Genomic DNA, 13,630 nt, shown 5'->3' with positions numbered 1-13,630 from the left:
GATTGGTGCAGGTGCCCCGGAAACAATAGCCGACAACCGCATTGGACTTTTGGCTTCTGAAAAACATTAGAAAACCGGAACACTTACTTCCAGGGTTTCGGAGTTTGAGAACCAAAGCATTTGAGAACCAAGGCGTTTGAGAAGCAAGGTACCACTGTATTTGGGTAGGCTTGTCTAAACAAAACTGTTTTCAGCAGGTGCTGAAAACTATACTTCAAAGGCACCTGCCGGATATCACTGAGCAGGGAGTTCAAGGGTGAAGTGCCGCCATGAGGAAAGATTCATTTCTTACAAGTGAGGAAGGGCGTTGAGTGGCACTTGTAAAAGTGCCAGTTCTGCAGGTCAAGTGGACATACAGAGCGTTCTATAGTTAATTCGCAGGATTCGCCTCAGGACGTTGGTCATTTGCCTGGAACGAAACCCCATAAGGGTTAAAAATGTGTAGACTTATGGGGATTCTCAACAGCACAGAGGCTTCTAATCACATTCAGTCAAACACTCTGGGAGGAACCCGCATACATGGTGTGGCGTTTGCCCATTCTTTGGGGATACTTTTGTCTTGGGGGAGAGAAAGGGTTGATAGGTTGACCAATAAGAAAGCCCGGAGGCGGAGCCTACCTGATTTTGAGGCTCAGCCCAGAGGTTTTGACAGTTAGCTTGGTTGGTTCTTTTTTGGGGGGGGGAGATAAAGGAGTCAGAGTGAGTTAGAGACAGGGACAAGACTGAGAGGGAATAGAGTGACAGCGTTTTGAATATATTTTAAAACTTGTTGATGTTTGAAATAAACTTTAATCTTCATTGTTAACTCTATCTGACTGAGACTCCAAACGTCACTGGAGAACCCTGGGTCTTTTCCACAAAAATGGTGGCAGCGGAAGAATAAAGTAGTGGTGTACAGGTCAATAGTCTGTGAAATGACCGGGGGCTCTGTACGAACGCCACACATGGAGATATTGCGGGGGGCATTTGCATGTGTGCCCCATGTAACTTTTAATCCTTGCCATAGGAGCCAACTCCTAGGGGTCAAGGTCCCTTTGTCCCCCCAATAAGCTATTTGAGGGCACCGCCCCCCAAAGTCGATGGACATTGCCATTCAAATGGTGTGCAAGTGCCACATCTTGTGATTGATTATGTGGGGCGGTGCTTAGCTTCCCCCCAATAAATATTTTATTCAAGTTTTCATCCCTGATCCTTACACTGATGCTATAAGAGGACAACTTAAATTACTTCAAAATGGATTGTATAACTTCATGGAGGAGAGGTATATCAAGGGTTGTAACCTGATGGGTGTTGGGAATGTCCAGATTCAGGGACAGTACTAACCCCTTGGTGAACACATTTTTATTCTAGCAGGCTTCTGCTTGCTGAGTACCTGGTGTTTAATTTTATTTTTTAAAGGTTGCTCCTTATCTGTGGTCTCTGCCTCTGCCGTATTTCAATTGAAGGCATTGTTTTTATGTGATCTGCCATTGCAAAGTGTTACCTTGAGAAATGCATGGGTACTGAGTGTGTGGGGAAGAAATCTTTAGAGAAATAAATGAAATAAATTGATACTATTTGCTAGCAAGCAGCAGGGGGAAAGGTGATTGTCTTGGTTACGGCTAGGGAGGCCAGGATTTGCCAGTTTCTCTTCTCTCAGTTCCTCATTTTTCCACTTAAAATTGGTTCACGTTTGTGCAGCAATTTGAAAAAATGAAGCAAAACAAAACCCTCCTGAAACCTATTCAGTGTTTTAGTTCCAATTTCTCCTAATCAACACATTGCTGTGTGCCATTTGGATACATTCCCCTGATATACACATTTTTAAAAATGATGCTTTGGCTGGAGAACTAGGTTCCAAAATTGACTGTGTCCATTGGATGTGTTTTGGTTCACATATTGGTTTGGAAAGTGTGGATATGATAGATTCAGCTTGAACCGTGAACTGAATCAGATCTCTTTTGCACCCCCAGTTATGACTTTCTGGAAGCACTGAGTTTTGGGAAACAAGAATGTTGAAGTCCATCGGCTTTTGGTGTGATCCAACAGGGTTCCTCTTATGCTCTTGGTGTTTGTTGCTATGTAAAGTAAATACCAGGCACGCCAACTCTCCAGCCCCCTCAATATTTGTTGGAAGGGGGCCTGGCGCACATGTGTGACATCACACATGTCGCAGCTTCAGCAACTGGCTCCTCCAGAGCGCTTGGACTCTGTTGGGACGTTGCACATGTGATATCACATGCACACAATGCACGCCGGGCCCTCTCAATCTTGGGGGAAACCTGGCTCCACTTGGCGCTTCTATGCACTGCTTTGTGTGCGCACACATTGTTTTGTATAAGAGTGCAATGCATTTGGCCTGTTTCTGTTCTGGAATAAAACCTGAAGAGGCAAAATTGAAAAAAAATGTTTGGAGCCAGCTAGAGCTCTCTAAAGTTTTCCACCGGACTTTCTTCTGTTTACACTAGAAGCTTATTAAATGTTTCACCCCTGAGTCGGCTGGAATCAGGATTAGTCCCACCCTCATAAAACCCCTCTAATTGTCCTCTGTGTAATGGGCATGCATAATATGTAATTAATTGTCATGCATTATTAACCAGCGAACAAAATGCAAATTGGGATAGCTTTGGGGGCAAATAAAGTGCTTACCCATTAAGAAATTTCTGTTTTTCACTGCAATATTTAAAGAAGACAAAACACAGCGTTCGGCAGTCAGCTCCTTTTACATTGCAGGGGTCAAACGTTCTGTTACTTGGAATGGAAAAGTAACCATCTTAATGTATTGATGGTAATAGCTGGCATGAACTGTTTAGTTCTGCATAGTTTAAATACACCTCACCCGCTCAAAGATGTCAAGGCAAGGCCTCCTGTTTTTCTTAGGAACTCCAGCCCTTGCCAGGACTGAGCCACTGATCTTAACCTCTACCCCTTGTTCCTTATCAGGTTTGCAGTGTAGTTGGCTGCCGGAAATATGAATAACTGCAGCTGGATTTCCTAGGCAGACTTCATGATGCAACTGCCACTAGGCTGTGTTTGTTTCTCTAGGGCCTTCTTACTAGGGCCAGCCCGCCCATGAGGTGGACTGAGGCAACTGCCTTAAGCAGTGGAATCCCATGTGGCAATGCCCCCACAAGTGCCCCACCTGCCCCTGCTGCCGCCACTGAATAATCAAAGCAAAGCCCTGGCTTCTGGTGAGATATTGCTGGGAACTCCTTCATGCCCCTGGTAAATGAGGCTTCGGCAGCAAAATGGGATAGGCTGCCCCCTGTCATGTGAAGTGCCATTTTCACTGCCCTCCAGAACAGAGAGCAGAGGTACCAGAGTGGACTGTAGCCCCCATTGTGCTTGGCCATTGACCATGCTGGCAGTGGCGGAGGATGCCTCTGGGGCACCTGGGGCGGCGTACCCAAGGGCGGGGCAAACTGCCCATAGGGGCGAGGTGCACAGTGCCCATAGGGATGGGGTGCAAGGCGCCCATAGGGATGGGGAGTGACAGGATGGGGCCTCAGCCACCCTACAGCTGGGAAGGAGGCAATGGGTGGACAGCGCTCAGTCTGCAGGCGCCTGAGACGTGTGGCTCGGGCAAGCTGCGGCAGGCCCCGAGATGAGTGCCGCCCGCCATTTTGTCACCCCCATCCAGGTGGCACCTGGGACGGACCACCTCCCCCTTCCTACGCCCCTGCATGCTGGCTGCAGCTGATGGGAGGTGTAGTTAAAAATATCTGCATGGCACCATGTTGGCTGCCTCTGAGGAAATGGGTGACTTTGTAAAGTGGGGACCTTCTGTACCTCATGGAGGTTGTTGGTGTCTTTGTAAACAATGGACAATCAGGGGTCCAAAACACATGGGGAGCCTTCATGACAAGATCAGTCATTACATCAGGGATAGATGTTTTGAACTGCAAGTATCACCAGCTTCCCACCTGAAAGCGCCTCCCTTCACAAGGTCACCTAGAGGGTGATGAGAATGGGAAGAGGGGAGCAGAGTGACCATTGCTAACCCATGTAAAAATTTAACCCATTCACTGGTGCATGAAGAGAACTTGATTCTAGATCTGAACGGGGTTCCACATTCCTATCTGATGGTTGCCTTCTTGCCCCATCTTCCTACTTGTCCAACCCACTGATTATGGCCTCCTGTCCTGGTCTTAACATGGTTTGGGCTCCCCCCCCCCCCGCAATTAGGATTTGCCTTTGGCCTGTAGCTCCATGGCTGACCCACTAACATTCTTTTAACAATCACAAGATCCCAAGTTTATTTTGTGCTGATACCTAATTTGAATATTTCTTAGAAAACCTTGGTATGAGAAGCAAATAAGCATTCTTTATTTCTACTAGAGTGAGTGTAGAGTGAGTCATATGAAGAAGAGTTTACAAGAAAAGAAATAATGCAACAGTTCTTTATGGTGGGGGAATGGCATTGCAGTCTATTTTCTTGTTTTTATCAGGCCATGGCAAAATACAATGAGAGGGGTGAGTGTTGTAGCATGAATGATGAAAGGTGAGAGGCATTGCTAAGTATCACATCTTAGGATTTGTGTTTTGCATATTTATGCAATGTGGGGTTCAGTGGTATATCGAACAAAATATTAGAGACTGTCTTGGAAGATACTCGGTGGGGACAAAGCAGAAATATATTCTAACAGAGCAATCACAGCCGTGTCTTCTCAGTAAGTCATACTGAATTAAGTGGGACTCACTCCCAGATAAATTGGGTTAGGATTGCAGCCTAAATCAGACATGTGAATGCAATTTTGCACAATGAAGGGGAATATGTGCCTGTCTGTCACCTCTACTGCAACATCATGTGATGACTGGCATGTGTGAATTACCATCACTGATCAAGCACCGCAGACAGAACTTGCACCTCACCTCGCACGCAATATCGGAATCAGCTCACACATTTGGCTGAGAGTCGTCAAGTGCTCAGAAATCAAAAACATGCACAAATCAAGCAGGGCTCTTGATATCCCTTGGCCTGATTTCAATTGCAACCTTTGTTTCTGTGAGTGTCTTCTTACTGGCTTTATCTTCAAGTTGAGCTCCACATACCTGACTAGTCTCATCCTGAATACCCCACCACTATTTCCACAGCCAGTCCAATGCAAATTGTTGACCGCATCATCTGTGCAACTAGTTCAGGCTCTTTGAGGTTTCAGAGAGGTATACTTTGCTTCTCACCCACTCCTTTCCTCTTGGTGATTATAATGGAAAGGCTACTCTCGAGCTTTGTCAAATAGCACTGGTGTCCTCTGCCCTGCTATACTGAAATAAAGCAAAATATATGGGCTATCCTGTTATTAACTTTATATTTCTAACTCAAGTGTGATCATATCAGTAATGGAAGCATTTTGGCTTGCTTCCCAGAAACCATTTTCCTTTCCATTTGCAAGCCACCAAAGCATAGCATTAACTTTATAAACTGTTGCACTCCTTGAAAACAACTCAGATGCAGGGGGATATGAAAGTTGAAGCAAATATGCAGAGTTTTAGAAGCTGTCTGCAGCAGAGTGGAAAACGTGGCTCGATGGCTGATCTGGAAGATAATGTGCAGTCTCTCTCCTCCCCTGACTTCTGTCTTTGGAAAGAAATGGAAATGCAGTCTTTTGAATCTGTGCAGAAAAATGAAAAACCTGTCTGAGAAATCCCAGAGGGAAGAGAAAGGGAATTGTATTATATGCAAAAGCATATGGCGATAGAGATAGAATCCGCAAAGCTGCTCGGCAAAGCAGCATGTATGTGCTTCACATGGTGAGGCTGGAATGCAGTACCTTGCAACATTATTGCTGCATTTAGAAGGCTTGAGACTCTTCAGAGCAAGAATACAGACTAGCTTCAATGTTGACTTTAATAGCTCAGTTCCTCCCTGCATATAGCCACAAACAGACTTCTACTCTTCTACTCCCTTCCCCTTCCCGTCTAGCAAAACTCCAGGGATGGATCAGCCATTGGTTAATCCAGGGCAGGAATCCCCAAACCCGGCCCTCCAACTGTTTGGGACTACAGCTCCCATCATCCCTAGCTAACAGGACCAGTGGTCAGGGATGATGGGAATTGTAGTCCCAAACCAGCTGGAGGGAGGGCTGAGTTTGGGGATGCCAGATCCAGGGCATACTAAAATATAGGCCTGGATCATGGAATGGATCTATCACAAACATCACATCCTACTTCCGCCCTCAGATATAAACCATAAATTGAAGTATGGTTTATAAATCCACTCGGGCACCTTTTAAAAGTGGATTAGATAATTTCTGGAAGGATACGGCTATCAATGACTGTGAGCCGCAATGCCTATTTTTCTGCTTTCACTTTCAGCCACAGAATGAGTCTGTATACCAGTTGCTTGGAATCACAAGCAGGAAGAGTGCTGCTGCAATCTAGAATGCTAGATTATATTTTGGATTAAATGGATTGCATATAAATCCAATTAGCCCCTTTGTTGCTGATGTTGGATTTGGTCTGATCCAGTGGGCGGGCTCACCCGTGAGGCAAGGTGAGGCAACCACCTCGAGCAACAGAATCCACAGGGGCAGCAGATACCAGATATTTATTGCCCCTTGTTCTGGATGTAGGGGAGGTGCCATTTTGTGGTTTGCCTCAGGTGCCAAAATGTCTTAGGCCGGCCCTGTGATCCAGCAGGGCTTTTCTTATGTTGAACATGAACCTGAGCTGTAGGAAGACTTCTGCAACTATATTAAAACATCTTCTGCTGATATGATTAGAGCAAAACTGCACAAATGAAGTATCAGAGAGACCTGGCCAATGCCTTCACAGTTCACGACAGCAGCTTTGTTGAGTCCTACAACTAGGAATGGGCAAATCTGTCAGTTTGTCTCCCTTTCTCATTTTTGCTATCTTTAATTCAGATCCCTGCATTTCCATATCAGTGTGTGTGTGTGTGTGTGTGTGTGTGTGTGACGAAAATTCATCAGCATTTTATTGTGACCTTATCCTAATGTGCTTACAAACATTTTCTCAATATACACATTTTTTAATCCCCCCCAAGCATCTCTCACTATAAAAGCATGCATTTTTGTATGCCATTTTCACTAATGCATTCATTCTTATGGAAGTTTTACCCAAGCATATATATGATTCTGTAAGTTGCATAGCTGGAGAAAGGCACTGCAAAATTCAGACAACTGCAGATTTTGAAGGATAGCTGAGTTTCAGTGCTTGTTTTCTCTCAGAAAGTGTCAGTCAGTCAGTCAGTTTTATTGCACATAGCCAAAGGCTGCCGCATTGTACACAAAATCATTCAACAATTAAAAGAAAATATACTGGATTGATACAAAAAACTTAAAACATTTATGTTATCAAGACATTACCTACTCTAAACAGAACTATAAAAGTACCCTAATATACAAATTAGGACATAGCCAAGGTAGCCACCAACTGTAAAGGAGATGAATTTATTTGACCCTACCTACATCAAGCTATATTCTATCTCTCAGAAAGTGTGACTTGGGTAGATTTTCCTTTAAATGTGTTTGGTGCTGCAGGAGTCGTAGGTGGGGCAACATTGTCACTCTGCACATAGTAATCAGCATTGTCCTGGAATTTGAGGTGTGCTGTGAATTGGTTTGATATGAGATACATTTCTATGCAGTGACCATTGTGCTATTATCCCTAGATATGATGCAGTATAGAATGGCATACTGGGCTGTTTCTAGGCTGCAGAATTTTATTAAGGATCACAACCTCCCATTTTGCATTACATTGCTGTGGCTCACTTGCACTGGTCAGCTTTCTGTTCCCAGAGCAGAGCACAAAACTTAAGGTGAAACACTACAATACAACACAACTTATAGCATGTATCAACCCATTTAAAACCACCAGGAGAACCTACATAGTAGCAAAAGAATAGTATTGTTGCAAGCTTTACCCTGTCATCACACCATTACCCTTCAGTGGGGTGCCAATTTGAGGTAATTTTGCCTGCACCTTCCTGCCAAACATGATAGCTGGTGCTGTGCCTGTAGAACAGTGAGGAATGGTTAGATAACGCCAGAGAAATAATAATAATAATAATCCCTTCATATCTGCTCCCTCCATTGTGTAGGACTTTCTTGATGCCCTCATAAATCTTTCAATTTTGCCATCTGCCTGTGGCCAACAGGTTTGATTTTTCAATGTTTGAGCACAAGGCAGTCTGAAAACGAAGAAAATTGTTAGTGTTTAACAGGTGGCCCATTGACACTTTTCATAGTAAGTGGGTGTGCCCACAAAATGAAGAAGAAGAATAAGAAATTCTCTAAATTGGGGATTACAGCATTTGCTGTCGTAGTGGAGGTGACCATTTCAACCTCTAGATAATGGCCACAACAATCAATATCAACCAAATAACAATCCTAAAATGTCCTCACTATCTACAAGATCACAAAAATAGGCAGCAACTTCTACCCACGATGATGGGAGAAGGGGAGAAAGTGGTGAAAAGTGGTTCTGTTTGGCGTAGCTGGAAAGAGGCATACAAGACACCATCCAACTGTCTTAGGGATTCCACTCTGGATTTGTGTAGGGTATATACTGTATATGCTATATACCGTATTTTTTGCTCATTTTTCCCCTCCTAAAAAGTCAGGGAAAATGTGTGTGCGTCTTATGGAGCGAATGCAGGCTGCACAGCTATCCCAGAAGCCAGAACAGCAAGAGGGATTGCTGCTTTCACTGCGTAGTGATCCCTCTTGCTGATCTGGCTTCTGAGATTCAGATTTTTTTTTCTTGTTTTCCTCCTCCAAAAACTAGGTGCGTCTTGTGGTCTTATAGAGCGAAAAATACAGTAACTGTTTAACTAGTTATTCTGAAAGGAAGCAGAGATTAATTAAGAGACTCTCAAGGTTATTTCCCTCACTTTTAGCTAAACCCAGTCTTGGATTAGTAACTGAAAATGCAAACTGTGAAGAAAGTTAAGAGATAAGTGTATCACGTCCTCCATCAATGTATTTTATGACCCCAATGATGAGTTGAGTTGTTGGCAATATGCATTCATTGAAGCTATGTCCTAAAAACATTTGTAATATTTCACTAATAAAACAAGAACACTTCTCAGAATGTCACTGTTCTCAAAATATCTGTTTTGGTATACTGTAATGTGTAATTTTAACCAGCTAATTAACAAATTAATGAATGATGGATTCTAAATGCTTTTTTGCTTGACAGTCTTAGAATATTCTGGGTATGCAGAGTAGATTTGGCTTGAGAGCCCTGGTCTCAAAGGTTAGAAGGTTAACAGCTTTCCTCTAACAAAATTGTAATGGATGGGAGATAATTATGGAAGCGAGGAGCAAGGGATATAGTCCAATTAGTCAATTTCTGTTCCCTATCTGCATAGCTTGGACTATGACAAGGCCAAAAGTGATTATTGCAGTTTTTGAAAGATGTTCCATTTCCAAATAATTGTGCCAATATTTCTTTCTGTAAATCACATTTTTCAAATCCTCAGTATCAGAATAATTCCTGTTCAGGTTACTAAGTGGCCTGCTTTACACATCACATTGTCAAAATATGTCTTAGTATGAACGAGCAAATATGCTAAGTACACAGTTAAATAATCATGGTATTTTAATCTTCCCCAGCTCAAGATTGGGAGCTAAGACAAAGTTTGGCTTACTGTCGAACCTGAACCAGGGCTCATAGTTTGTCTTATTCCAAGCAGATCATAAACTGGAACCAAGGTTTGTTCTTCACTTATCACTCATGGTTTGCTCAGGGGAGAAAAAACACAAGCCTGGGTTAGTTGCAATACCAAAACAAACCATAGATTATTTCTTGGTAGTGTGAAGGCAACAGGGATGAAAAAGTGGCCTCAGTTTTCTAACTATGGACCAGCAGGCTTGCTCTTTCCCACTTAGCCAAGGTTTGATTTAGTGCTCAATGCAAATAAGACCAGCATGTTGAGTACCAGAGAGAGTGAAAGCAAAGGGTCGCTTGGATAAATGTGCTAGACCTATCTGGAACATTCCTAGAATAGCTAGGATATATCTCCAACTTGCAGTGGAGCATCTTAACACTTCTTTTTACTGGAGTGTGAAAGGTTTATGGAACTCTGAGCTAAATATGTTCTGATTGCCCAGCTGCACCCCTATCTGGACAGGGATAGCGTAATTTCAGTCTTCTATGCTCTGCTAATCTCTAGGTGAAATTACTACGACATGTTACATGTAGGGCTGCTTCTGAAAATGGTTTGGAAGCTTCAGCTGGTGCAGAATTCACCAGTCAAGTTGCTCACTGGGACAAGGTGGTTTGAGCATACCACACCGATCCTGGCCTGACAGCACTGGCTGCCAATTGCGTCTTCAGACCCAGAAACCTCCCCCCTAAATAAATTCACACTTGACTCAAATTTTGGTCTTGGTTTTTGGCAGAATTTAGGCCACAACTTTATTGATTACAGAAAGTGATTGGATGCATAGGCTCTGGTTCGACTAGCTCCCTGGCATGCAGGTAGCGCTGACCCAGCGTTCCAGCATAGGTCAGCCAAGGGTGAACACTTGGATAAGCAGAAATCCGGGAACGGGCTAACACCGCCACCCAAATATCCCCCTGGACTCAGCCACGCGCACAACCCCCTCTCAGGGGTTGACCAAACCATCGAGTCCCTGGATTCCTTTAATGGAATACCCTTCACATAGGGATGGCGAGAGCGTTCTCCCAGCCCTATCACCTGAACCAGAGCCTATCCGCAACCTTACAAGTTGTGATGATTTGCTACGCGGCAGGCAAAACCCAAATGGCACCAGCCAATCAGCCAAGTGGGGAAAATTCCTGCCGTGCCCCTGTCCCAACTACAGACGACACACGACAGTATAGCAAGTTCAAGCACACAGCCCTAAATATAGGTAGACGTGGGTGGGTGTTCCGATGCAGGCGCCGAAAGAGAAAGCTCTGGGTCACGTGCATGGGCATAAATAGTTCCCTCAAACCGTTTGGACTGCGTCCCATTGGCCAGATTGTACCCAGCTTCGAGGGACCTACCAATCGGGTGTTGTGGCTGACCAATGTACCCACCCACAACACAGGGTGTCGGTTATCCAGGTCTCACCACAATATGTGCCCTCTTTAAGGGAGGACCCGATTTAGCTTCTGCACCCAATTTAAGGTGCTAGTTTTGACCTATAAAGCCTTAAACAGCTCAGGACCACAATACCTTAAGGACTATCTCTTCCAATGTGAGTCGACCCAGACCCTGTGATCACCATCTGAGTCCCTTCTTTGTGTACTTCCTCCATGGTGAGGTCCATTACATATCTTAGGCACCAGTTAAACACATTCCTTTTCTCCCCGGCCTTTGGCTAATTAAACAATCTATGGTTTTTTTTCAACTGTGTGTGGGGTAGGAGATTACAGTTGTTATTAGAGCATGTATTTTTTTGTGTTTCTATATTGTAAACCATGCTGTGATCTTTGGATGAAGGGTGGTATAGAAATTTAATTAATAAACAACAACAACCCATTATTGTAAAAATGCAAAAAGAAACCCAAGCATGAGAAATTAGTGTATTTATTGTCTAATCAAAGCAGCTGTGTCATGTTCAGAACAGCAAAATTCCATTATAGTAACTTGTTTTAAAAGATTCTCAAAATTAAATGAATGCAGTCAATGATGTACTTGTGAAATTTCTAGCTAAGACTTCTCCTTCTACACTGTATGTATGTAACGGTAGCCAGTAAACCAAATGGGTCTATTACGTTAATTTGTATTTTACTTCTCTCCATAACTCTGAATCTTTTAATGTGTACAATCTTATTTTCTAGATTAATGCTCAATATGAAACTAAATGGTTAGAGGACTTTCCCCCCCACTGAAATGGCATGATGGTTGGCTGCTAAAATTACAATAATATCTGCTTGGCTGGACTAATTAGCCCAGTACTTTTTAAAAGGATGGCTCCAGGTTGCTTTTTCTGGCATAATTAAGAATTGGATATTACAAATTAGTGAGCCTTTCTCTTTGATGGCATCTGAGTTTTACTTTCTAGGCCTGTTCATCTAAGGGCTAATTACATTTTTTAAAGAGTGAGCAATCTCCACCATCTATTAGCTCCAAACATCCTGTACGTAGTCTGAAAAGTTGCCTTTCCAAGGGCTCCACTTGATTGTGCTTTCACAGGCCCAACATACCATATGCTCATAACTCTATCTACATTTGCTTTCATGAGGAGAGGGTAAAATTCCTTTGTGGTAGTCTGCGTGCACCACTTATTGGAGATACTGGATTCTCACACACTGAATAGTGAAGGTCTTTAATGGCTTGAGAAGTTCAATACCTCCCATACAATATAATCAAAGCTGCTTTCAAATTAATGGAAGTATTTCCAAAAACGACAGAAAGATCAACATAGAGAATCAAATCAATCCTGTGGCTGGTACCTAGAAACTAGAAAACTGGGACAGGAAACCCACAGCCCTCCCAGATGTTCTTGGACTCCCATCCCCATCAGCCCCAGCCAGCTTAGCCAATGGTCAGGGATGATGTGAGTTGTAGTCCAGTGACACCTGGAGGGGCACAAGATCCCCTCCTCTCCAGACTGTACCCGATCTACACCACTGCCATAGCTTCACAGACAAGTGAGCCCCTGGAGTATTTCTGCTATAATGCAGATGTCATGGAATTCTACTCCAGATTGATCCAGAGTAGATTCCAATATATAGTTAGCAGAGTAAAAACTTAAACACGTTGCAGGATTCCCAAAAATACAGTGGTACCTCGCAAGACGAATGCCTCGCAAGACGAAAGAGTTTTCCGTTTTTTGAGTTGTTCCGCAAGACGAATTTCCCTATGGGCTTGCTTCGCAAGACGAAACATCTTGCGAGTTCTTGCGAGTTTGTTTCCTTTTTTTTTAAGCCGCTAAGCCGTTAATAGCTGCTAAGCCGCTAAGCCGTTAATAACCGCTAAGCCGCTAATAGTCGCTAAGCCGCTAAGCCGCTAATAGCCGTGCTTCGCAAGACGAAAAAACCACAAGATGAAGAGACTCGCAGAACGGATTAATTTCGTCTTGCAAGGCACCACTGTAGACAGGAGGCAGTTTTTTTTTTTTTAATCCAGCAGAGCTTTTCTGCTACTGAAGAAATCTAACACATTCAGGAATTGGCACTGTCCATAAGAAATCCAGTTGCAGCAGACTTAACTTAAACTTACAATAACTTAAAGGTAAAAGGTAAAGGACCCCTGACAGTTAAGTCCAGTCACAGATGACTCTGGAGTTGCAGCGCTCATCACGCTTTACAGGCCAAGGGAGCCGGCGTTTGTCCACAGACAGTTTTTCTGGGTCATGTGGCCGGCATGACTAAGTCGCTTCTGGCACAATGGAACACTGAAACCAGAGCAGCACATGGAAACGGTGTTTATCTTCCCACCTATTTATCTACTTGCCCTTTTTGGGCATGCTTTTGAATTGCTAGGTTGACAGGAGCTGGGACCGAGCAACGGGAGCTCACCCCATCGTAGGGATTCGAACCACGACCTTCTGATCGGCAAGCCCAAGAGGCTCAGTGGTTTAGACCACATCGCCACCCACGTCTCTACAATAACTTATAATAAGACTGAACCTTAACACTATATACAGAACACCACACCAGAACGAAAGAGAGATAGAAAGAGAAAGTGAAACCCGGGCTCCTTCTGGGCTTACTATTATAGTCAACATGA

At 43.7% G+C, this 13,630-nt stretch overlaps 1 long non-coding RNA gene across 1 annotated transcript in view; it reads right to left on the bottom strand.

The window, feature by feature from the left end:
- The window catches only part of LOC309516426, a 43,788-nt gene that overhangs the window by 2,528 nt on the left and 27,630 nt on the right, over window positions 1-13,630 (bottom strand). Inside the window, exon 2 of the long non-coding RNA XR_014212908.1 lies at window positions 293-656. This is a non-coding gene — a long non-coding RNA (uncharacterized lncRNA). The remainder of the gene's footprint in view (window positions 1-292; window positions 657-13,630) is intronic.

This window comes from Podarcis vaucheri, assembly GCF_965113315.1.
Source record: "Podarcis vaucheri genome assembly, chromosome: 13".
Classification (NCBI taxonomy): domain Eukaryota; kingdom Metazoa; phylum Chordata; class Lepidosauria; order Squamata; family Lacertidae; genus Podarcis; species Podarcis vaucheri.
This window is presented reverse-complemented; position numbering and strand designations above follow the sequence as displayed.